Raw genomic sequence first — 27,138 nt, 5'->3', positions numbered from 1 at the left:
GAGGGTGAGAGTGTGGGCTAGAAGGAAAATCCAGTCCTGGGGCTCAGAGGCAGGTGTAAGGCCATCAGTGCAAGTGTCCGGGGGGGGCAGAGGCAAGCTGGAGTGGGGCCGAGAGGTCAGGAGAGAAGCTGGGGGCAAGATGTCTCTTGGACAGAGTGGACAGACACTGGCTGCTCTCATGTTCAGGAAGAGGTTGGGCCACCTGGAAGGAGAGTATGGTGGTGGGGTGGGCAAGAAGAAGAGTGACAGCCTCATGGGAGTGTCAGCAAGTCCCATGGGCCAGACACAAAGAAGAAAGTCTGGGATTTGGGGCACACCATTTTAGGAGGCATTGTTACTTCTCCATGTGACATTACTAGTAAGATAAGACTGCTGGTATCTTTCTCCCCTCAACTGCTCTGGTAGGTGCTAGAGGATTCCCCCAACAGCACCCTGGGTAGATGATGCTCCCAGTATGAGCCCTGAGCTGATAATTCCCTGATGAGTTCCCTCCTTCTATAATCAATACACCCCTGTACCCATTCAACATGGGAATATGATCTGACACATTGACACAGAATCACACTAAGAGATTGGACTTTGGGTTAGGAGTCACCATAAAGAAGCTCCAAGAGGTCAACCCTAGGTTGACCAAGTGAGGGAGCGTAGTAAAGTGTAGCAGGCATGCTTGAGTTCAAATCTTGCTGACTATGTAACATTGACCACTCTCTGAGTCACATTTCCTCATCTGTAAAATTCAGATACAATACTGAGCACTAACTTTGTCATGTCCTTTCAAAGCTCTCACATCCAACAAGAATACTTTTATCGGGAGCTAAAAGAATTACTGACTAATCATAAAAAAAATTGAAGTCAATTATCTCAACCTAACGAAAAGTTTGAACGTGGATAGCTCTAAGTTTGGTACAAGGACTTAGTGACTGTGACACATTTTGTTCTTTCTAGTTCATCATCTTTAGTCTATTGACTTGCTGCCTTATGGTCACAGGATGGCTGCTGCTACACCAGGCATCATGTCCTCACACCAGCAACCTACATAGGAAGGAAGATGGGTCAAAAGGTCTTTTCCTGAGAGACTTTATTTTGTGTTTATACCTTATTTCAAAACAAATCAGACCATTTTCTTAAGCACTACAATATAGGATTGTGATGAGACAGCTATATGATGCAAGGAAAATAACTGGCAGGTGTTCCATAAAGTACCATATGGTAGGCATTCCATAAGTGTTAGTTCCTTTTTTGGGAAGGAAGTATGGCAAGATCTCAGCCTCTAGAGTCCCACTGCCTGGCTGAGACCATGAGCAAACTACTCGCCTGTCTTCCTCAGTTCCCTCAACTACGTACAAGGGATAAGAAGAGCAGTCAAGCAGGAAGCTCTCAAGAAACCTTCACTGTTCTCGTTATGATTTTTTTCCAGGCCTGTAGAGTCACAGGCTCAGCCTGAGGTTGAGAACTTCCCTTTCAGACCCAAGCACCAGTCAACTAACAAGTTCAGCTTGATATTTTGCAATACTGCTTTTTGAAAATACTATGAGTGTTATTCCCTAAGGATTTCTGCAACATTCTTCAATGTTGGAGGTGCTAGGGAATGCCAGCAATAATTATCACCTAGCTGGGCTCCAGCTAGAACTAAAGATATTTTAATTAAGTAGATGAGTAATCTGATGCCTCCTTAGAAAATGGGCAGTTAGTATGTAAATAGATGATTATTCATCGTGGAGGAGGGGGGGATGTTGTTTTATTTGCTCAAGCCTGGTAGATTTGCCTCTCAGGAAGGAGTTCCTTTGCACTGGGCTGGTACACAATATTCACTTTGTAAATTTAACAAATACAATCAGATGGGAAAGAGATATATAAATCTGGAGTTCATATACCAGCTTTTATTCTTTGTGCCACTAATTTGATCTAAATTGTCACTATTTTGTCATCAGAGCATGGGCCTGTTATTTGGGTGGCATGCACTCATTAGATGACCATTCGCCTATCCAGCCATCGTCTTTTAGCTCCCGCCCTGCCCTGCGGCCAGCCCTGTGCCAAGCAGGCACGGGGACCAGAGGGGTGGAAACCTGCTTCTCGGTGTGGAAGAGCTGCCAGCCTGGTGGAGGACCGTCGGGGACACAAACAGCCTCCAGGCTAAGGCTACTCGAAGGAGTGAGTGCGCATGAGCAGAAGCAGCTCTGAGGGAGGGAAGGGTTGGCCTTGCTCAAAGCTGGGGGGCAGGGGCTCAGATAGGCTTCCCAGAGGAGCTAGCTGACCTGTGAACTAGGGAAGGGATTTCCAGGGAGAGGAAGCAGCACCTGCAAAGGTGTGGAGGCTGGAAACTGCACTGCATTGGAGGAGACTGTATTCAGCTGGGGGAAGGAAAGTGAGAGGGGGATGTGGCCAGAACCAAGGTGAATGTAGCAGGGCCAGGTGGCAAAGAGGTCTGTTCTAGTGGGAAGGGGAGCCCTCTGGGGAGGAGGCCAGTGGGGCACATGGAAACATTTTCTCTCCTCCCTCCTCAATCCCTCCCTCCCCCTTCATTCCCTTCTTTCCTTCCTTCCTTCTCCCCTTTTTTCTTCCTTCCTTCCTGCCTTCCTCCCCTCCTTCCTTTTTGTTTCAATGTTGGGTTCTAGAAGACTACTTTGACTATATTGACCTGTGGGTTAGCTCCGAGCTATACAAAAGGAAGCAAATAGTCAGGAAAAGGTCAAGGTCTGAATCTTGGCTTTGTTGCTAACTAACTGGGTGGCCAAGTGAAGGCCACTTCACCCTGTTGGCCTCAGTCTTCTTACCTGTAAAATGGAGTATGTGAGCCAGCTTATTATCTCTAAGGTCCCTCAAAATTTGGAGCTCTGCAATTCCAAATCCTCAGACTGCAACAGCAACAAATCCGGGAAACATTTCCTCCAGAGAGCACTGTGTAGCCATGTGCCCCCAGGGCTGGCATCTGCTCTGACCCCTACAGTACAGGGAAGGAAGACTCAGCACTGCCCACACACAGAGCCAATTCCATAACCCAGTGATGAGGTTGGTAGACTTCCCTGAACATGTTCCAAGGAGACAAGGGAGGGGGGACTTTATGCACACCCGCCTCATAGCAACTCTGGGGAAGGTGGAGGGAAATCCCACTTGGATGACATAGGAGAAGAAAGCTCATTCTGTTGTGCCCAAGATTGCGAATCTGAGAAACCACCAAGGAGCCGACACCGATGCAAACACACGAGGGTTTATTTACAAGCTCCAGCTTGGGTCCAAGTATACCTGACACAGCTGGGTTTTTTATGGGCTGGTCTAGGGGATCTTCAGAAGGGGTGAAGGAATTTTTTTCCATTCCAATATGGGGGAAAGGGTGGGGGAGTTTCTTAAGATCTGGTATGGGATTCTCTGCCAAGGACATTCTAAGCTTTATTGTCTTTCTAATATGGGATTCCGGCCTAGGACATTCTGCAGTTTTTCCTGTAAAGTTCAGCTCTTATTCCCAGGGGCCTGAGATGGCTGTACTTGTGCTAATGCTAAACTTGAGGTGGAATGGCCTTAATTTTTCTCGGCCTCCACAGTTCCTCAGATTTAAAGCAAACCTATGCCTTTTCTGGCTTTTGGCAAGGAAAACCAATCTTCAGGTCCTAAGCAGACAAGACAACTATAAAAAATATATATATATTTGCAAGCTTTGCATGAGGCATTTAAAAGTAAAAAGCACTGGGGACACCCAGCAAGGGATCTGAAGCCCAGGAAGTTACTTTGATTATTTAGGTGATCTCATTACCCTTTTCTCCATTGAAGAACAGAGTAAAAGGACTTATTAGTATCCTACCTCTCTCCACCACAACTCTGGTCGAGAATTGGACTTTTGTCTTTCCAAGGACTTTGAACAAACAGCTTTACTGAGTACACAAAATTGAATGTGGGTTGAGGCCAGGCCATGCAGCGTGTTTTCCTCTTGTGTGACCATCTCAGAGCACAGGGGACACGGCAGGGGAGGAGGGGCAGACACAGAACTGAAAGTCCCACTTTCTCTCTTCTCATCCCAGCTTTGAGAGACATAGCCAAGCCTGATAAATGAGAAGGACTTGGTCTAAGAAAACAAATCTATCCACAGCGAACCTTTCCGAATTCCATGCCTTTCTTGAAATAATTGAGATATCAGAGAAAAAAAATTAGACTCTGTTTTGGCAGGTCAGTTCTTTTTTTGTCTTGCTTGCCAAACTGGTCACCCTCAGTAGAAAACGTTGGAGACATTTCACGCCCATTGCTGGGTGTTTCTTTGCCTGGAGGGAGAAGGTGTCCCCGCACCGCACCTAGCTGGCAGACAGGCCTTTGTGATGCTTCTCCACAGAGGGCAGGCATGGGCTGAGGGAAGGGGCACGGACATTGAAACTGCAACCTCACTGGAACGTGGCTCTCGGATTTGTCAGACTTGGGTCTTTGGTCTAATTATTTAATTTTACTAAGCCTCTTGCTTCCATAAAATGGTGATTAACACACCTATTCCCAAATGCCCAGAGCTCTGTATTTTCTTGAGAGGCAACTAGGAGTTTGTGTGTGAAGAGGGTTGGTTTTGCAGCGAGACAGACCTCAACTCGGCACCCACCTGAGAGCTTAGGAAACCGTGTCTGTCATCAGGACCTCAAGGGACAATCACTCCCCCACTGTCACCCTCACTTCCCTGGTCACCTTCCCTCTGTCCTGCCTTCTATCTTCAGCGATCAGAGTCTCAGGTGTTCCCCTTGTGTGGGTTCAGATGACCAGGGGACAGGAGGCCTCTCATCTGACTCCCAAGCAGAGGGTCCCAGATGCTCTGCTTGGGTTTTTGCCTTTATAATTGTTTCTTTCTGCCTTCTTTTCCTTTTCATGTCTCTGCAGCTTCCTGCCATGTGGTTGCTCCAAGTGAGAAACAGTTGGATACCAGGCTACAGTGCAGCAGGTGTCCTGGGATTGGAAATCTTACCACTGCAAATGGCAGCTTGAGTGTGTGTGCACATGCACACGTGCGTGCACACATTGGCTGTGTCTCAACCTGACCTGCAGAACGACAGGCTGGCAATGACGCAGTTCTAGCAATGATGTGCTGATTACACCTACCAGCAGAACTGTGGCTTCAGAGCCAGGTCAGCATAGTGAGAGGCTATTTTGTCCAGTGCTTAAAAATATGATTTTTCTTAAAAGACCTGGATTCAGATCCCTGTTGTGGATACATGGTGTCATCTTTCTGGGTCTCGGGTCCCATACTTATCAAATAGGGAAGATATTGCCTACACTGGTGGCCCATTATAAGAATTAATCGGGGCTATGGGCATGCAGTTTCTGGCACACAGTACCATGACTAGGATCCTCATCATCCTCCTCTTGCACTCTGCCCCTTCTAGCCCCAGATGCCATGTGGTTGCTTGGGGGTCTGTGAATCATTGATAAGGGTCCGGCTTGTGAGGGTGGGAAACGTCTATATGGATTTGGGCCTGACACTGTGTGACTGAATGACTGTGCCCCAGGATAATAAGATACTGAAATTAGAGACTAAACAACCACCCACTCCTGTAGAGAAAGAGAAAGCCATAGAAACTGCTGGTGAGTCAGAACTGAGAAGGCAATACAGCAGTTTAAGGACAGAGGACAGAGGAAAGCTAGGGAGCTGTACCAAGAAGTTTCCACAGCCATGACTCAGGAAGAGCTTTTCTCAAACTTTCTGAAACAGCATCCCACCTGAACTAGCCAGCCCTCTCTAGTTAGGCAATCTGCTTTTTAATAATTCTTAAAAAGCTTGGTGAACAAGAGAAAGGATACTAATGTGTATTGGGTCATCCATTCTTCTATAGCATCCTCAACAAGCCCTGAGGGATAGGTATCAATATTCCCATTTACAGATAAGGAAACCAAGGTTCAGAGAGGTAGAGCCACTCGTCCAATGTCACACAGCTTGGGATGTGAATCGGGGTCTATTTTACTGCAAAACTTTGCTTTTCCCACTCAAGTAGACTACATTCCACTAACGCTGGGTCAGGTTATTAACATTAGAATGCATTCATGTTTTGCTGGAATAGGCTACCAAAAATCACCGGAAAACAGTCCTTTCAGATGAGACTATCTGGGGGCCTGTGCACGAGTTTTCCAGCTTAATTGTAGGCTCCTTGGCAATCTCTGGTAGGCTTGCTATAAGCACTCACTACATGTTGACTGGATAAGGACAGTAATAGCTGACATTTATTGAGAGTTTACTATGTGCCAGGCTCTTTCTCAAGCTCTTTTTATGTCATATCCCATTTAAGCCTCACAATAACACCTAAGCATTAGCCACTGTTATTATCATTCTACAGATGAAGAAACAGAGGCACAGAGAGGAGAAACAACTTGCTAAAGACAACACAGCAGACCTGGGATTTGAACCCAGGTAGCTGTTCGGGCTGTGGAGTATATATTCCCAATCCCACTGCTATAGAAGCCGTTTCCTAACTGAAGAGAAGATGGATGGACAGTTGGACGTCAGGCAAAGGTGAGAAGGGATCCATCATCTACCAAGTGTCTCCTATGCAACAGGCCCTGTAGTGAGTGGGCTCTTCGCCTTTCACACCATGTACAACCCTCACAACAAGTGTGCAGGGCTAGTCATGTCTCTAGTTTGCACACGAGGAAACTGGACTCAGAAGGTTAACATGATTTGGAAGAGTCCCTCACCGCAGAGCTGAAATTTGAAGCAAAAGTCTCTCCCACCAGCACCCAAGGTCTTTCCAGTCCTGCAGTGTGCCCCTCGGGGGCCACAGGGGGCACGGGGCGTGGCGTGGGGCAGCTCTCTGGTTGTGGAACCAGGGCCCCAGCAGCCAGCCCCCCACCGCACCCACCGCGGATTGGCAGCCTTCTTGTGAACTTTGCTCATTACAGGTTTTCATTTTCAGTGATGCTCCTGACAGCTTTTGTGGGATGATTGCAGGGTGGAAGACTGCAACCTTTAAAGGTTTGGTAAAAACTCTGCAAGTGGGAGGTCTGTCGTCTTTCCGGGGCGTGTTGTCAGCTGCAGCTTAGAGATGTTTCTTTACAAACCCTGGTGCCTGAGCTCTGGGGCGGGGACAGCCTGAACTCCGGCAAAGGCCCAAAGGCCGGGATGCAGGAGGAGGGGGAAACCAGGAGAGAGGGGGCAGTGAGATGACAGGCTGGGGCTCCAGGGTCGGCAGGGGCCTCCAAGGAAAGCCTGTGCCCGGGCCCTCGGAGCAGCTCTGAGGCCACAACAGGGGTCCCTGCACAGCACTCGGGCCTGGAGAGAAGCCGGCAGTCTGGCAGGACCTGTCTCCTTTTGTGCCCCTGGAAATCGAATTGCCAGTCCTGACTTGCCTTTGGCTCTTTGCCTCAGTTTCCCTCTTCTCTATTCTTGAGCCTGTAGGGTCATATTGAAGCTGAAGCTTGCCAGCCCAACTCCTTCCAATCCTGCAGGGTGCCCCTCAGGGCTGTGGAGGGCCCGAGGGGGCTGCGGCATGGGGCAGCTCACTGGTGGACCGGAGCCCCAGGAGCCAGCCCCCCACCACATGCACCACAGCCTTCTTGTGAACCTTGCTCCTTGCAGGTTTTCATCCCTTACTTCTGCGCACCTTGGTGGAGGCAAGCCCTGGGGAATGCAGAGGCATAGCAGGTGCTGCTTCTAGCTTAAGATCCTCGTAGCCCAAGGGGACATCTGCAGATGCAGGTGGCTCCAGGCATAGGAGAGGAGCTGAAGAGATCAGTGAGATTCCAAGCAACTGGAGTAGGTAGGGTGGATGGGGACCAGTGGGGAGAAAAGTGGCGTAGAAATCATACGGGGCTGAATGCCATTCAGAAAAGTTCTGACATTTCCTGTGACTCAACATTTTCTTATATGTGGTCTCAGGAACACTCATATCAGAATCAGCTTGCAGCACTCATAGAAATGCAGATTCTGGTTCCCACTCCCTGAACCAAAGGGGATCTCAGAAGATGCCCAGGAATGAGCATTTTTTAAAGTGCTTGAATAAACAGTATGCATTCCTGTAGACAAAGTTTTTAGCTGCAGTGAGGCGATTAGCTCTGACTTTTAGGCATATCCCTCTGGAAGGGCAAAGGATGGCATGAGAGAAGTCTGTTGTTAAACAAGTCTCCCATGCACCAAAGGTGGGGCAGAGGCCAATTGCTCGGCAGAGAGGGAGCTTCTCTACCGGGCTTTCCACACCAAAGGCCATTTTGAATGTCCTAGAAGACCAGCACCTATGCAGCTTCAGCACAAGTGAGCTTTGTGGGTGGTAAGCCAAGCAGCCAGGGCTGCTGCGGTACACAATTCCAGCCTGGCAATCGTGTAGCCTGGAATGTGGCTAGTGCCCCAGCAATGGTGCAGTGCCTTGGCCCTGCAAGTAGGCAATCCTGAAATGAATGTGACAGAGAAAACCCAAAGGAAGCAGAGCTTGAAAGCAGCTGGTGGGGTCCCACATCTTTGTCCCACTAGAGGGAAAGCTGGCACAGCATCTGGGACTCTGCCACAGAAGTTATCTGCAGGCAACCCTTCTTTTGTAGTTGTATCTACATGTTGCAAGTGTTAAAAAAAAAATGTGGGGTTCAGAAGAGTTTAAAAAAGAAAAAAAAATTTTCCCCTCACCTTTCATTTTTACCCTCCAGAGGTAACCACTGTTAATAATGTTCGGTGTATTCATCCAGAAAAATACTATATAAGCATAAAAGAAGTCTTCTGAACACCAATCAGCTCATACTCTACATGCAGTACTTGAACTTGTGCCTGTTTGTTCGTTTAAAATATATCCTGGATAGTGTATCATATGAGCTTACAGAGCTAGGTCTCATTCTTTTTCATGGCTACATAGACCTCCATGGCATAGATGCAACTTCATTTTATTTTATTATTTTATTTTATTCTTAAGAGTTCAGCTTTTTATTGAACAAGTTACAGAAGAGGCTTAGTCAAAAAGACCAAAGCATGAGTCACCATCAGACTCCTGATTCTTCTTTCTTTGCTTCCATTTTCTCCTCCTGGGCTGGCGCCGCAGTGGGGGAAGGAGCGCCGGGCCTTCTGTGGGGCAGCACCTGCTACTGGGGCAGGTCCCCGAGCCCCATCTTGCAGAGCTGCAAGATGAGGCTCCCAATGTGGAGGCCCTGGCAAACAAGCCCTGCCAGAAAGGTTCAACATTCACACCTGCTGCCTGAAGGAGGACATTGATCTTATCCTCCGTGGGGGCTGAGGGCCAAGTAGATGCAGGCGAGCTCTGAGACAGAGGCTCTCCTGTGGCCGGGGGAGCAGGTGGGCAAGTGCTGAGCAGGCACTGCCTCGCAGGACCCTAGTCCCCAGATGAAGTGAGGGCCTCACTCTAACCCAGTCTTAGCTTTCTCAGAAGGATCCAGGATCTCAGCGGCATCTGAGGAAAAGGGGTCACCTTCATTTTATTTATAACCAGCCCCTGTGAACAGATCTTCAGTTTCCAATTTTTGCCTTTAAAGACATGACTGTCCTCTTCTTTACACCCCATGCTGGCTTTCTCTCTTATGAGCTCCCCCTCCGGTCTATGTGGGCTGTGCCACGAGGCCACTTCTTTGTATCAGAGCCACAGTGATCCACTGCAGAATGAATTACTAATTGCACAACGTTTTGTTTTTCTCCAACTACAGTTGCTCTAAGTTCCATTTAAGGAGGGAGTCTTTAGCAGCAAGTTTACAAAGCTGCTTTGGGGCCATCACTCTGGTCGAAAGATGCCTCTTTGTTACATACTTCCCAGGAATCAGGGCTCTTTGGGACCCGGACTATTCAGCTCCCTCCCTAAGCTGCCCCCAGGTCCTCCAAATCTGTCCCCTTCTGCAGCAGAAGATGTTAAGATGCAGTAGAAATTGCTCAGACTTTGAAGTCATTCTAAAGCAGGATCAAATCTTGGCTTTGCCTTCATGAGCGCCAGAGAGTGAATCACTCACTCCTCCGAGCCTCTATTTCCTGACCTATAAAATGGGATAAATATAGCTCCTAATTACAAGGTTGAAGGGTCATAGAACATTTCTATCTTTATATATACACGAAAGGCTTACCGGAGTGCCGGGTGTCCGCAGCAGGTGTGCTGCCCACTTTGCGCCTTTGCGGTCATTGTCGGTGCAAGCCAAGATTTTGGGAGGCAAGGTTGAAGAGTTGAAAACAGATTCTCCCCACCCCCACCGGGACCCAGCAGGTGTCATCTCTGCTGCTGCCAAATCCATTCTTTCTGACCTTTAGGAACTCATTCAACTGCAAATGTTTATTGGCCTCCTCCTTGGGAGGGTGGCAAAGCATATTGCTTAGCCGTTTAGCATCCAAATGGGAACTGTCACACACTGCTGGTGGGAATGTAAAGTATGCAACCACTTTGGAAAGCAGTCTGGCAGTTTCTTATAAAACTCAGCATAAATCTACCCTTTGACCCATTCTAAGTTGTAAAGCAAAGCAGGGAAAGCCTATGTCCACAGAGAGACTAGCACATCAGTATTCGGAGCATCTCTATTCAAAATAGCTGAAAGTGGGGGAGGGTTTGGGGAATGGCCCAGGTGTCCATAAACAAGAGAATGAATAAACAAACTGGTATAGTCACTCAGTGGGATACTACTCAGCAATAGAAAGGAATAAGCTACTCATACATGCAACTACATGGGCAAATCTGGAAGACAATAGGCCAAGCAAAAGGAGTCAGCCACAAAAGGGAAACATACTATGTAATTTCATGGATATAAAGCTCTGGAAAAGGGACATACCTATAATGGAGGAAAGAACCGTGATTTTCTGGGAGCAAGTGAGGTGGGTATTGCGTGGGAAGGCACAGGAGGGAACTTTCTGGAGTGATGGAAATGTTCTAAATCTCCATGAGGTTTGGGTAACACAGGTGTATACGTTTGTTGAATTTCATTGAATGCTACTATTAAGATTTGTGCATTTCTCTCTGTAATGTTATCAACAAAACGTCAATAAATGTTGAACTCCAGGTAACGATATTCATGCTGAAGAGTTTAGGGGTGAAGTATACGGATTTCTCCAACTTTCTTTGAAATGCATCAAAAATGAGGTGGATTGATGGCTACGTAGGTGAATAGACATATGGTAGAATAAATGTGGGAGAATGCTAACAATTGCAGAATCTAGGGGGTAGGCACACAGGTGTTCACTGTAAACTTCCTTCGAATTTTCAGTGTGTATGAAGTTTTTCCTAACATGATGATGAGAGGAAGCATCCAGAACCTTAGTACCTGGGTTTGAACCTTAGCTCCACCCTTTCTTAGCTCTGCCACCTTAGACAAGTTCCTCAATCTCTCCATGCTGTGAATTTCATCATCTGAAAATGGAGATGAAGTGTGGGTTTATTCTGAAGATTACATGTGTTTTCACGTGGGAAGCGCTTGGAACAATTGGTGGCACACAGCACTTAGTGTTTTCTTTGGCCCGTCAATACACTGAGATGTTAATAGTGTGTCTCTGTCTTCAAAGACTATATCTATATAATCCCCACCAACATGCACCCTGAAAGGCAGCCTAGCAGACGCATATTATTGAACCTTGGAGTCTAGAGTCCCAGGAGTCTCGGATCAGTAGTTATTCTCTTTGAACCCCAATTTCCTCATCTCTAAATTGGGAATAATTCACATTGCTTTGGGCTTTAAAGATGATTAAATAAAGCAGCTAAATGAAAGCGACTGAAGCAGGGTTCAATAATAAATGCTCATTGAATGTGTACTTCCCAAACTAACCTCTCCTCTCTGCTGACATAATTGGAAGGGATTGATTGAGTCGTGGCCTAATGCAGTACCCCTGCATGCACACTCTTGGCAGGATCTCAGTTGTAGGGCCCTGCAGCCTCTGCCAGGTGGAGGTGGTGGTAGGAGGAGCTGTGAGAGTAGGGAACATCTTGCCCCAAGCACTTGGGGCAACTCCTTACCAGCCCTTCTCAGGGATATCACCTCAGCCTTCAGAGGCCTGCTGGCAGTCTATTCAGCCCTGAATCTGGAGTCAGCCGAGTCTGATTCTGGAATAGTCCTCTCGTTATTTCAGACCTATGTAGGACACCAATTATGTGGCATCTCCAACCCCGGGCCTGGCAGGCCACTGTGTGGGGACATGCTCTGGTAAGCCAATAGACCAGAAGAGGCTGTTCACAATGTCAACAGCTGATTATCCAGTGTAATTTTATTATAAAATGATCAAAGGGAACAGATTTTGACTTACAGTTAAAAGACCTGTCTTGGCAAAAAGTTAGAATCACGGGTGAGACCATCTACTAAAATTTCATGGAAACAAACAGTGATTTAAACAAAAAGTTTAAACTGATTTAGCAGGGCTTTCTAAATCTATTATTTCATGATTTTTAAAAACTTTTCTAATGGGTACTTTGACTTCCTATTAAAATGCCCTCTCTATCTCACTGCCTGCCACTCCCCCAAAAAAGAAAATCCCTCCATGGTCAACTTCATTGGCTTTTAGGGAAGCAATTTTTCATCCTCAGTCTTAAAATCCATTTGGATTTCGAGAGGATTTAAATGCATGTGTTGCTGATACTCTTATTTTTTACAAAGATGCTATTTTGTAAGAGAAATTTGCAGAACCCCCTAGAGTCTCTTTAGAGATCTTTTTAAAATGCTTTGACGCTGTAGGAGTTGAAGGGCTGCTCGGAGCTCTGTGTGTGTTTTTTACCTTCCTCTTGGCAACACTTAAATGGAATTTAAATCCCAAATGTCATGAACTTTCCACTGAGTTTAAACTAGTTAGGGAATCTTCTCTAAGTAAGCAAACCATGCGCAAGGCCCTGGCTAATAAAAAGATATAAGGGCAAGTTAAATGGTACAATGGGATGGAAGGGTGCCCTTTGCACCCTCATTTGGCACTGTTCCTGTTACCCAGGTAGCTGCTGTCTCCCTAGTCCTTCCTCCCAGGCTGGCTCACTCCCCATGAATTCCTGCCCAAACTCAGGTGCCTCATCAGCTTCCCCAGAAAGCACCACCACACCAAACATATTGAGATTTTTTATTGTAATTTCTAACTCAAGATTTCTGACATCCCAGGGCAGATCCCATGGCCCTCTGCACAATATTTGCACATTCATAAGGCCCCATTGGACATTGATGGGGGTACAGAGGACTAGCTGAGGACAAAGCACAAGCCTAGGGCAGCACATTGACAAGTCCTTGAAACAGACAGAGGGACATTCCTCTATGGGCTCAGCTGGATGTTAATACTTTGCTAAGGGCAAAGGCAATCTTAGCCCGACCCCCAGGATCCTGTAAGTTTACTTTAACATATAAAAACTCCTTTAGAGGAGATAGAACATAAAGACTCCTAACTCTGGGAAATGAACTAGGGGTGATGGAAGGGGAGGAGGGCAGGGGGTGAGGGTGAATGGGTGACGGGTGCTGAGGGGGGCACTTGATGGGATGAGCACTGGGTGTTATTCTGTATGTTGGTAAATTGAACACCAATAAAAAATAAATTTATTATTAAAAAAAAAGTCCTTTAGAAATTTCCTTTATCTCTAAACCCCCAAGATATATATTGACAATCATCCCCCAAGCACGTGGCCCACTGATATACATCTGAAGGGTCCCATGACTCAAGTTTTATTAGACGGTAATAAGTGACCTTTTCCCAACAATAGCTAGCCTCCTCAAGGTCCAAAGGAATTTTCCAAAATTCCTTAGAGACTACGCTATCTTCAAACCCCTCTCAACTCCCAGGTATATAATCAGCCACCCCTCACAGGCCGGGGCAACAGTTCTTCCTGCCCATGGGTCCTATCTCTGTGCTTTAATTATACCACCATTTTGCACCACAGATGTCTCAAGAATTCTTTCTTTCCTTTTTTTTTTTTTAAAGATTTTATTTATTTATTCATGAGAGACACAGCGCACACGTGCAAGAGAGAGAGAGAGAGAGAGAGAGAAAGAGAGGTAGAGACACAGGCAGAGGGAGAAAAGCAGGCTCCATGCAGGGAGCCTGATGTGGGACTTGATCCCAGGACTCCAGGATTATGCCCTGGGCCTAAGGCAGGCGCTAAACCACTGAGCCACCTGGGCTGCCCTCAAGAATTCTTTCTTGGTCTTTGGCTCCACACTTCACCCCACCAAACCTCACCTATATTCCAAAACTTCATCAGACATGACATTCCCAAATCTCCCCTTGACCCCGAGCCATCAAGATACCCCTTTGCCCAATCACCTTTCCTCATTATGTTGATGTCAAAGGCAGTGTTGCAGAGTGGTTGATCCTCAGATTTTGGAGTTGAGCATATGGGTTTTCAATATCCAGCTCCATGACTCTGACTATATGGCCTTAAGCCAGTGACTTCACCTTTCTGCACCTCTTCCCTCATCTGTAAAATGGAGATAATGGTACTTACTATGTAAGTTGTGCTGAAGATTAAATGGGATAGTTTACATAAGCCCTTTATAGCGGTGCTTTCCATGTAAGATGCATTTAGTAAATGAATACATGAATGTACACACTCAACTTAGAGGACAAATATCCAGGCACTGTGTCTGTAGAATGCTCTTGAAAGTGTTTCTCTCCTGAGAGCAGCTCTGGTAAACACATCTCTCTCCATCCTGAAGAGCCAGGGGTGTGTGTAAACGTGTATATGCTGGATATCTTGGATACGGATCTAGTTGATTCATTTCAGAACTCTCCCCATCCCACCACTATATTGGGGTACAGGGAGCAGCATTGCTATCTTAGCTCTCTCTGGGACCCCTAGCACAGAGGGTATTGAGACAAGCTGCCAGACAGTGGTCAGGGCAGTCCTTATAGAAGCAAACCTGATAAGTGGCTTTGGGATCCTTTGGGAGGTGAAGTGCTATTCAATGTCATTTTGGATGTGAAGTCTAACCTCCAGGGCCAAGCCAGACCTGGAAAATCCATCACTTAGCAACAGCTGGCCCTGATTGGAAAGAGACATGAGTGCTATTGTGACCTTGGGGACACAGCATTGGAAAACCACCAGCAGCTACTGATTAAAAATGACCCTGAAGGCAGAAGTGTCTGTAAATAACAATTGGCTCTTAGTGATGTGAGGACACAGAATGGGAACAAGAACCAGGCTCTGGCCATCTCATCCAGAAACAGGCTGAGTGACCTGGAGCCAGACCTTGACCTCTGTAAATGTCACTGTCCTCACCTTTGAAGCTAGAATTCCAAATCTTACCCTTAACCTTATTGCAAAGACTAAATGACTGACATGCATAAAGTACTTAACACAGTGCCAGCACAGAGTAAACATTAAAAAATCAGTAGGTATTGGTAATATTGATTAGGTTTATGGCCCAAAAATTCATTATGAATACCTGAAGCTATTCTAACATTCTAAATAATACTAAATTCTCTTACACAAATGTGAGCTTGCAAGGATTGTCCCAGGAAGAGAATGACCTACTTCCTTGTCAATCTCACTTAGTCAACTTGCCTGTTTACCTATTATACATATACACGTGTGTGTGTATATTTATGTATATGTGTGAGCATACAATGCGTACATTTATATACACACATATATGTAAATATCTACATATACAGAGCTCTTTGAGGTTCACACAGATGCATAAGTATTATATGTTGTCGATATTAATACGAATAGGAATGATATTAAATCATTCATTAAATGTTTAAGCACCAAACACCGTGCCATAGTATATACACACATAACTTTTTCCATGCTACCAAAAATGTGACGCAATATAAGTGCTATTATCCAGGGACAGATGTCTGACTCAGTATCATAGTCTTAATTTTACAGGTGAAGTAATTGAAAGCAGGGAGGATACACGGAGAAGAGAAGTTATATTAATGACAGAGTAAAGTTTAAACTCAATCTTGAGCCTACCATTAACACTCTTGGTATTCACCCCAAGCTTCTGATTTAAATACTTGAATAACTAGAGAATGGAATGATGGATGGATGGATGGATGATAGGTGTCTAGATGAATGGATGATGGATAGATAGATGGATGATGGATGGATGGATGGATGGATGGATGGATGGATCACCACTGAAAGAGGGAAAAGTTTTAGATGATAAAGGTAATGAGTTCAGCTTTGGAAATATTGAGTTTGTGGTACCACTCACTGGCTAAATGGATGGTGGCCATGTCCAAGAGATGGGAGAACACATGGACCTAGAAAGCAAAAGAAAAGTTTCTGGGCTAGAGATATAGAATTTTAGTATTAACTTCACCTCCCTGATCTTCAGTTTTCCCTTGTATAAAAAAATGAAAGTAATAATACTTCCTTGAAGGATTTTTGAGAATGTTACATTCCACTTCAGGCTAGAGTTTCTGTTTTTCTCCCCATTGATAGAATTCAGATGATGAAACAAACAACTTACAGTAACAAGTATAATGACACTTTCTTCCTAGTACATGGAATGCCCACGTATTTCAGTAAGTAATGTCATGGAAAAGGAAGACTGAGCAAAGATGATGAGGGCACAGATAATCAAGAGTTCAGTTGATCCATCTCATCATGGCTATCCCATAAGGCTGGGTCCCACCATCCTCAAAATGCGGTAATATCTGGACTCTCTTTAGATATTCAGCCTCTTTTTGGCACCTACCTACCTACCTAGCCTAGGACTGTGTCCAAATTTGCTTTGGAACTTGAGTTTCCCTGAACTCTTAGGACATCTCCAGGCAGAAGACCATATTGCTTTCATATTGCATTCTGACTTTGTCCAAGTGACTAAAGGGTAACTGAGTTGGAACTTCATCAAACAGAAGAAACAGAGTAGGAGCAAAATATGTATCAAATGTCTTAGATGTGATGTCCTGAGAGGCAAAAAGCTGAAAGTTCACCTTGAGAAAGTCAACGGGAAGAGAAACATTCTTTTTTTGATGCTAGAAAAGCCTACAAATAGAAAAGGCCTCTGGAGGAAGGATGTACTACTTAGTGAGAAACAGACCCAACTTGGCATCTAATGAACACAAGTTGTTTCTAGTCCTAATCTCTAATTCTGGCACTGAGAGACTCTGTGATCTTAAGCAGTAACCAAGGTTTCAGCTTTGTCTGTGAAGTAGGGATCTCTCTCTCTCTCTCTCTCTCTCTCTGTTAGTCAGGTCTTTGGAGGTTGCAAGTGACAGAAACTCAGCTCAATGTGGTTCAGGAAAAAGGAGGAATTCATTGGGCCTTTCATACTCCTGGCAGAGTGGAGGCTACTGGATTCCAAGGACCCAAACATTACCTCCAGTCTCTTTCTTCCTCTAATATATACTTCTCTTGGCTTTTTTGCTCTTAAAATTGGCATTTTCTGAGAAGCTGGTATGGTGGCTGTTGGAGCTCCTAGACTTACTTCTCCCCATCTTCACTTACAGAGAGGAAGGTACTTTTGCCCTTGGTTCTCAGGGAACAATTCCATTTAACCTAGTTTGGGTCTATCCCTATCTCTATCCTTATCCCTAGATCAATCATTCTCAGTCATGCCATGGAGAGGCCAATATGCCCAACTCACCTTTGGACCACCTGTTAGAAGTTGGTAGGAGGAGTGAGACACAATTTACTGAAGCTAGGCATATCACACTGGAAGTAAAAGAATGTTCCACAGATCAAATGAGAAAAGCCCATTATAGGTTCTTCAATCACAGGCACATTGTCAGAGTCAATTTAAATAATGGATATCAAAGAGCCATGCAAATGTTACTGTTACATGAATATGTTATTAATATCTTGTTATTTAAAATAGCAATGAAATAACAGAAAATTACCAAAATTTGAGACAGGTACATTTCTCACAGAGAATCTAGAGAAATTCATATCACCAAGTAAAGGCCACACAGCCAGCATCTATTGGTATTTCAAGAAGTTACTGCCTACCTCACCATGAGACTTAGAGATGTGTCATAGAACACACATAGAACTGAAGTTCCACTTTGAACAACATAATCCAAACTGTGGGCCATTGATGTAACCAACATTAACTCTGAACATCAAGACTGCTCTATACTCTGTACTACACTGAGAGGCAGGGAAAAGCTGGGGATCATCCCTTCCCTGAAGAAGCCCAAAGTCTAAAGGAGAGAATGACATGGGGGAAAAATTATTCTGTGTGTTATCTTTGAAAAAGGAATTCCCAGGGAGCTATGGCAGCATACATGGACCAGACTAGTGGTTCATTCGAACTAGCAATATCTGATGAGACCAACAGAGAAGACCTGAGGACGATGTGTGATTACCCTTTATGTAGAGCAACTATGCATTTGGTTTACTAGAGACAATCTTAGTTGTCACCTGTTGACCTGGCTTAATCATTAATAGTCCCCCTGAAATCTTCCCTCTCAAAGGAGACCCAGATTAGATGATAGGTCACCCTATGTCTATGACTATCCACGTCTCATTTAGGTAGCTGTGTTTCAGACATTCCAATTACAGTGAAGGGAGTACAGGCTTGGCAGTCAGGTAAACTCCCAGAGTTTAAATCCTAGCTCTTCCATTTTTACACCATGTGACCTTAGGAAAGTTACCTCAATCTCCTGAGTCTGAAATTCCTTATCTATGTAGCATGGATTCTTATTGTACATGGATAGCATCTCGTCCGGGAAGGATGCATGATAGATTGTAAATCTCTGCCCAAATAATAGTTGTACATTACATTAAATGGCACTGCCGGGATCCCTGGGTGGCGCAGCGGTTTGGCGCCTGCCTTTGGCCCAGGGCGCGATCCTGGAGACCTGGGATCGAATCCCACATCGGGCTCCCAGTGCATGGAGCCTGCTTCTCCCTCTGCCTGTGTCTCTGCCTCTCTCTCTCTCTCTCTCTCTGTGACTATCATAAATAAATTTAAAAAATAAATAAATAAATAAATAAATAAATAAATAAATAAATGGCACTGCCATTGGTTCAATAGTTCACTTGGCTCAAAACCCTGAGACTTCTTGGATTGTCTCTTTTGCTTACCCTCCAACTTTCAGTCCATCTACAAGTTACAACAGCTGTATCTCAACATTTTTTTCTGATGATGTCACTACTGCGTGTTATATCCTTATTTGAAAGCCACAAGTAACCTTTGACCTCATCTGAGCAAGTTGGGCAAACACCAAGGACTGACCATGACATGTACTGTGATTATCTTTCCCATTGAAGTAAGAAAAAACTCAAGGATTTCCAATCAAGTATCCTTCTCACACTTGAAATTAATATATAATTTCTTAGGGCAGATTGTGCCCACAGTAAAGGAGTAGAGCTTGGGTATTATAGAGGATCTCAAAACACATCAGAACTGATTTCTTTTTCTGCCATAACATGGATTAATTTTCCAATGGGATTCTGTGTTCCTACCAAGCTCATTTTTACCCCACTGCCCATTTTCTCTTCAAATCAAGAGAAATTTCTCCACATCCTCTCAACCTCCAAAACCATCAAAGGAAGAATGAGAAGAAATCCCAAAAAAGAGTGTTGTTACCTTGGTGAGGTGGAATAGCCCTAGACTAATTGTCAAGAAACCCAGGATCCAGTCTTCTTCTGTGTGGGCTGCTTGTATAAACTTGGACGTGTCCTTTCCTATTGAGCTTTGGGTTTCTCATCTGTAAAAGGACCAGGATTAAATCATTTCTAACAACCTCCTGGCTCTGATTTTTTGTAGTCAGGGACCATGATGAATTGGGCAATGACTTAGAAGCACTACTTGGCTCTAAAGAAAGCATATCTGTGCTACTTCTGCTTTTCCCCTAAACTGTAATGGTCAGTACACTGCCCACTCAGCATCTTTCTACTCTAGTGGTATGAATTTCAGCCTCAAACCCAAGCAGGCCAGAATGAAATCCTTTTCTCTCTGACCTACCTTTATAGATTTTTGAGCCCCTGTTTCCTGTGGGTAGCAGGAAACTTTATTTTGCAAATTCAAGGTAAACTTGTTTACTTATGAATTTTCACAATCTCCTTTGAACTCACTTAGATTTCTCACTCTTTTTTTGTCTTTTCCTTCTCCCAAGAAGATCTCAATCTGGGGACCCTACAGATGACTCTGGTATCTGAGGAAATGCACCCATCTTCAGGGTTATTCCATTGGGGCTTCTGTTGACATGGAACATGCTCACCCACACTTGGTTGGTTGGCTTTTTTTAAAAATATTTTTTATTTTTATTTATTCATAGAGATTCAGAGAGAGAGAGAGGCAGAGACACAGGCAGAGGGAGAAGCAGACTCCATGCAGAGAGCCCGATGCGGGACTCGATCCAGGGTCTCCAGATCACGCCCCGGGCTGCAGGCGGCGCTAAACCGCTTCGCCACCGGGGCTGCCCGGCTTTATTCATTCCTGATGTTTCTGCTCTTCAGGAACCCAGCTGACATCCTGTCTCCTTCAGCATTCCCAGTGGCAAGGCCACACCAGTCCCTTTTCACTACCCTAGCCCTGGCCACAAGGCATTGATAGGGCCTCTGCCCTGCCCTCTGACACCTGCCTTGCTGCAATCACTGCTCCTCTGTCTCCAGCCCAGCTGAGTCATTGCAAGACTGTTAACCTCCCACAGTTTCAGATGCAAAGTCGGAAATGGGACCCTTCTGACCTTGATGACCAACCGTATATCATCTGAGATTTCCATTGTTTCAATCCTAGCACTGAGGCTGGGAGGTCTCTCTTGAGGATCCTTTAGAAACATTCACTTACATCTCACTTTCTTCTCTCCTTACCTGCTTCTCTGCCTCACCTAACCTACTAAGTGTTTACCAAGGCTGAAGTGGAAACTCTTCTTCCTCAGTATGAATCAATCATTTACACTAAGTCATCAGGCAGAGAGGCTTTTAATTTACAAAGCCAAACATATTAACTAACAAAAGTTTTAAAGGATTTTCTGTCCTTAAATTCCAGATTCTTGCCTTTGAAAGCCTCAGTTTTTAAATTTACTCTGCGTTTTCAGAGCCTGTTTGGGAATCTTTTACCAATAATTTTTCTTGGCTATAAATGTTCTTTTTCTGAGTGCAGGGTGTGTTCTCCCTGAAGAATAACAAATGAAGAGTAAATATGAAGAAGTGGAGGGGGATGAAATGGGAGCCGCTTGGTCTAATGTCTCAGAATATTGCTCCAGTATAATAACCGGTCTCTCCAATGGTCCTTGATCCCCCAAAAGACAAATGTATAATCATGGCCATTCTACTCTGAACCTCCAGGTTTGGTCCAAAGGCTCAGAGTATGCTGAATTAATTTCTTAGAACATCTGAGTCACAGAACTCTGTGCTTCATTTTCAAATTAATCTTTGACCTGAAAACTAATTACATTTTAGTTTCTCTAAGGTACAAAGGAAAAAATAGAATCGTAATCCTTTCCTTCCTCTCTTCCTCCCCTCCTTTCTTTCCTTCCTTCCTTTTCTTTCTTCCTCAGGACAATATGACAAAAAAGTAATGCATCTGCCTTTATCCAGTGCTAGAATATACTATTCCTCACATCGATGTACCTTTTGCGGATACCCTCTCTGAACCATTAACAGAGAAACGTCTTCTGTGAGGAATGCTCTTTTTGCAGAATCATACACATTGAATCAATCTGCACAGAGGATAAGTGTTAGGGGAGATTTAGATTGCTGAGCACTTAAAAATAAAAAGAACATAATTAGCAGGGATAATAAAGATAATAGGGTACTCAGGGAGGTGTAGCGAGGGAGATGGAGCACAGACCAGAGTGGAGGAAATGTGAAGTGAGGTTGAAGGACACTAAATCTACCCCAGCTGGAAAGCGAGTGTTATCTCAGCTCAAAGCCAAGGCCCTTCCCTCTGGGATCCAAAACCCAGTCTGGCTAATATCAACATCAAAATCTTCTTGGCCCAAATAAGTGCCACACAAATACCAAGAAAGTGCTGATCTTTTTTGTCTCAGCACATCTCCCCACAAAGGCAGGAGGCAGCTCCTTCTTTCCCCCGCCCCGCCAGCACCCCAGCTCCTTCCTCCTGAGCTCCATACCCTCCCGCCTTCTCTTCCACCTTTGTAATTTCTAGCGTCACCCGAGCCTAAATCCACTCCTTCACAACCTGGTCCTGCCTCCCCGCAACTGTGCTCTCTTTCCCCCACAACCAGCCTAGGGAGGGGCTCTGGGGGACTCTGCCCACTGCCTCCCTGCCGGAGAGACTGGACTCCCTCTTCCAGTCCCCTGCACCTCTGCTCCTGGGCCCAGAGACCCGGGGCCACAGACTGTGAGCCCCCCAGGATAATGGCACGTTTCTCTTGTCCTCTCTGACCTTGGCACCAAGTCTGGCACAGAGCAGGTGAACAGAAAACAGATGAGAGAGACACACAGACTGGCAGGTTGGCTGAGCTATGGAGAGATTCCTGCAAGGTGAATAGCTCAGGAAGACTCATTGACGGTTTTTTGCTTTTGTTTGCTTTTACTTTTTTGTTTTTGGGTTTTTTTTTTTTTTTTCACTTATAACAGAGGAGGATTAAAGGTAAGTGACTTCAAATTGTCTTTAAAAAAAAAAACAACAACTCCAGACAACTAAGTGGTACCTGTTGTGCATTGTGACAAGGGCAAGGGTATTAAAACAGGATGGGAGTGCTCCCTTGCCTCAGGCAAACATATTGGTCTGAGCAGTGACCCAGGGTCGGGAAGAAGAGTGGGGAGGAGGCCATGTCTCTGCGACTTAGGGCACTGGCAGCCACTAGCGACTGGTGACTGATAGGGAAGAAGGTGGACTCGAGGCATCACGTGCTGTTCTGCTGGAGTCTCTTGGCATTAGCCCATCCAAGCTGATGGGGAGCTACCCGCCTTTGCCCACATGCAGGACTGGAAACAGACCAAGAGGAGGCTTGGTGGGCCTGGGGAGGAGATGCAAGAACCAGCTCAAGGGACAGACAATCCTGGGTTCTAAACCTGGCTCTCCACCTAATCATGGGCAGTCTTGTCCACAGACACTCAGAAAAGATATGCCCCGTGGAACAAGGCATTGGTGAAGGTAGAATGGGATCCACAGCTGGGATCCTGGCCCAGTGCCTGATGGATGTCTCTTCCCTTCCCAACTTCAGGAATCTGACTCTCTGAGAACATGTAGCAGAGAGCCACGTCTCAGAGCTTGGTCCCTGTGCCAACCAGAGGTGTGAATACTGTTAGATTTTCATATACAGCATTTGGGAAATAGGAATTCCAACTTCCTTTCCAGCGTTGCATTGTGGATACTTGTTTCTGCCTCCTTCCCACAACAATAGGCTTGATAAGGCCTGGGACTGGGTCTGCCCTATTCCCCCAGGTGTCCCACACCTAGCACAAAATTAAGCCTCCATCAGTATGTTTTTGATACTCACTAAACAACAACCTCAATACCCATTGTTTGTTATTGCTTTGTAGTTCACAAAATGTTTTTGCTACATGATTTCATTTAATACTTATTGCTAATGAATGAAATAGGCCTTAGAGTGTAGAGGATTGGGGCACAAACTCTTGAGTCAGAAGATCTGGATTTGAATTCCAGAACTTACTAAAGGTATGACTTTGGGCCAATTATTGTTCTTTTCTGAGCCTCTGTTTCTCAGTTATAACACGGGGATCATGAGAGAGTCTACTACATCGGGTTGTGGCAAAAGTTGTAAAGGCAATTGATGTAGAAGACTTGGTATGTATGGTTCCTGGCACATAGTAGGAAACCTGGACAAGGTACCTGTGCTCATCACTGTTGGAGAACAAAATTCTCAGACAGGAGAAGTCAATTATGCAAGGTCATATATCAGGACTGAAATCCAAGTTTTTTACTTCAAAGTGGTTGCTCTTTCTATTCTATGATTACAATGGCTACCGTAAGTTGAGTGTTTCCCAAGTGCCAGACACAGACACAATGCTAAGCACTTTTCATGTATTTCTTTTCATGCTCGAGACAATCCTGAGATGGGATCTATAATTATCCCCATTTTACAGATGAGAAACCTGAGACCTAGAGAAATTAAAGTAACATGGCTAAGGTCATGGAGTCTTTACATGGTCAAGCTGGGACACACACCCAGACAGTGGGTACCAGAACTCACAGTCCTATGCATGTGCTGTACTGTCTTACTTTCAGTGGTATGTTGAGCCAACCAATCCATGACAGCCAGTTGTCATGGAATTTTACTACCTGGTTGTTAAACCATTGGTGGCCTGAAATTGGTCATGGGGGAGTGTTTATACCACAGAATTCAACACACATTACAAATTAGGGCTTTTTTTTAAAACCTGAAAAACAGTTTACCAGCCTACCATCTTTTAAAACTTCACTGCCTCACTTAATACTTGGAAGATGTTTCTTTTCAATTCTTAGTTGTTGTTAGTTGGGAAAACTTAAGGGAAAAATACAGATGGTGAAGAGAGTTTTTCTCATCCTAATATAGTGGTCTTTCTCTCCTCAGGGCTAGAAGTGCATGGACCATTAATGTCACATAAGGCTTAATTGTTCCCTTGCCTATTGGTGACTGCTGTGCTCTTGGTGGTGGATCATTTCTGTACGCACTAATGAGAAGTGTTTCCATACTTGACAGGTACCAACCTGCCTTTTAGTCTGCAAATGTATGAACTGGTTGTAATAACACATAGTTAACACATATCCAACTGGCATTCCACAGAGAAGTGACCATATTCATCCAGTATTTATTCATTTAATTAACAAGCTTCCACAAATGCTTACTCTTATCAGGCTCTGCGTGGGCTAGCACTGGAGATTCAGAGATGAGTCAACTATAGGTCCTGTCCTCAGGGGTCTCAGTCTTACAGCAGAGATAGATGAGGCAAGAAGTAATTTGGGAACTTTGTAGAAAGTGATAGAATCTCTATGTGCAGAGTGCAATGGTCACATGGAGGAGGAGAAAGGACTTGTATCTGAATAGAAAAATCGAAGAGGGCATTACTTGTATAAGGATATTTGGGTATCCAAGAATTGAGGGATGGTTTCCCAAAGAATAAAGAGAAAAGTGCATTCCAGACAAAGGAAACAGAATATAGAAAGGCCAAAAGGAGTCAGGATGAGGGTGCATCTGATACCTTGCCAGAAGCTCTACCTGGGGCATACTGTGCATGTTGGATTAGGGAAAGTAAGGAGGATGGAAGGATGGCCTGCGGCCAAGTTATAAAGGTCTGAAAGGCAAGGTGTGTTAGTTATTTAATGCTATGTAACAAAGCATCCCAGAACTTACTGGCTTAAAACAACATATCACTTATTATCTCTTGTATTTTCTGTGGATCTGAAATTTGGGAATGGCTTGTTTAGATGATGCTAACTCAAGGTTTGTCATGCAACTGTATCAGATGTCAACCATGGCTGCAGTCATCTAAAGGCTTGACTGGAGTGGGAGGATCCACTTTCACAATGGCTCACTCATATGGCTGGCAAGTTGGTGATGGCTCTTGGGAGGGCATCTCAGTTCTCTACATAAGCCTTTTCATGGAGCTGCTTTGATGTTCTCAAAGCTGAAGGCTTGCTTCCTCCTGAGTGAATGATTGAAAAGAATGAGATGGAAGGTACAATGCTTTTTATGATCTAGCCTCAACTGTCACACACCATCATTTCCACTGTATTCTGTTGGCTATACAGACCAGCTCTGATTCAATGGGAGAGTAGGTCATACTGGGAAGTACATACCATAAAACCAGGATTATTGAGGGCTGCCTTGTACACTGGCTACCACATCAGTTTGGAAGTTAGGATTTTATCTTATAGTTGATAGAAGTGTTGGAAAAGAAAGCAAGACTTTAAAAAAATAAGCACTTCTTAAGCATCAAAAGAAGCAAAGCAATATACTAACACTTGGACATTGCATCCTGATTCTGGGAAATTCTCTTGAAATTCCCAAATAAGTTCTATTTGGTATAGGTGTGACCTTGGGCAGGTCATTTCCTTTCTCCTAACTTCAGCTTTCTAGTCTATAAAATAGGGTTTATTTTATCTGTCTTATAGAATTAGTGAAAGACTTAGAAAAATAATGCATTCAAAAGGTTTAGCACCGTGCTGGGCACTTAGCATATGTGTTAAATAAAAAGCAGTTATTACCATTATCAATATGATGGAGACCTGCACTTTAAGTCGTACAGTGAAGACTGAATATCCATCTGTTCCCTACAGGGAGACAAATAGTTCCTTTAAGCTAGGACTTTTCTTCTTTGCAAAAGCCAGATGCCCTACCATTTCACTGTCTAGAAGAATGAATTTGATGTGTGAGTCTGTTCATAATGTTGAGGATTTGTGATATAGAAATGTTGGGATTCAGAGCAGATAGTCAAGAAAGAATTCTTGAGATGTCTTCAGTGCAAAAGGTGGTTTTATTAAAGCACAGGAACTTGTGGGCAGAAAGAGCTACCCTGGGGTTCTGACAGGTGACTGATTATATACTTTCAAGTTGCGAGAGGGTTAGGGATAGCATAAGTGTCTAAGGAATTTTGGAAGCAAGGTTTCCAGTACCTTAATGGGGCTAGCTATTGTTAGGAGAAGGTCATTTATTGTTGTCTAATAAAACCTTAGTCCTGAGACCCTTCAGTTGTATATCAGTGAGCCACATGCTTGAAGATGATTGCTAACATATATCTTGGGTAGTAGAGCTAAAGGAAGTTTCCAAAGGAATTTCATATGTTAAAGTAGACTTCCCAGATCCTGGGGAGGAGGTCAGGATAATGTTAAGCTAGGATTACCTTTTGTCCTTAGCAAAGTGTCAACATCAAGGCAGCTGAGCTCCCAGAAGAAATTCACTCTACCTGTTTCAAAGACTTGTCAGTGGGCTGTAAGCAGTAAGGAAATTTAATTTTTTCTTTTGCCTTTGTTTCTTACATCAGTTTGTACTATTTTTTTTATTTTTGTTTCATTTTCTGGGCTCAATCCTGAAGCAGAAGGCTGGAGCTTTTGTGTCAAAAGGGAGGTTTAAAGCTGCTGAGAAGATTCCATCCAGAGAAGGGCCTACATAAGGTGTAAGGCATAGGAACCTTGGGAGTGGGCACCACTGTGTTCAAAAGTCCTCATAATGTCACTGGGGACAAAGATATGATATGAGCTCTGAATCCAGGAATGCAATCACAATGTTGGGTGCAGAGGAGACCTAGCAGAGGAGACCAAACGACTTTACTTTTTACTTCCATGAGCTTACATACCTAGTGGTCGTGATAATGAAGGCAGTTGTCAGGACACAGCTGTGGAATCAAACAGACCTAGCAGCAAACCCCAGGCTTATGACTTACACAGGCAAGTTAATCAACTTCTTTATGCTTCCTCTTCCTCTCCTATAAAATAGAAATGAAAATAACA

The 27,138-nt window shown here is 44.5% G+C and overlaps 1 long non-coding RNA gene across 1 annotated transcript; it reads left to right on the top strand.

Moving 5' to 3' along the window:
* Window positions 1-1,799: 1,799 nt before the first annotated feature.
* LOC119871632 lies at window positions 1,800-12,659 on the top strand. The gene is made up of 3 exons (XR_005357610.1): window positions 1,800-2,151; window positions 4,846-5,090; window positions 6,294-12,659. It is a non-coding gene; the product is annotated as an uncharacterized LOC119871632 (long non-coding RNA).
* Window positions 12,660-27,138: the final 14,479 nt, after the last annotated feature.

This window comes from Canis lupus, chromosome 4, assembly GCF_011100685.1.
Source record: "Canis lupus familiaris isolate Mischka breed German Shepherd chromosome 4, alternate assembly UU_Cfam_GSD_1.0, whole genome shotgun sequence".
NCBI classification, from domain to species: domain Eukaryota; kingdom Metazoa; phylum Chordata; class Mammalia; order Carnivora; family Canidae; genus Canis; species Canis lupus.
Note: the sequence above shows the minus strand (reverse complement) of the source record. Positions and strands in the feature narration are given on the sequence as shown.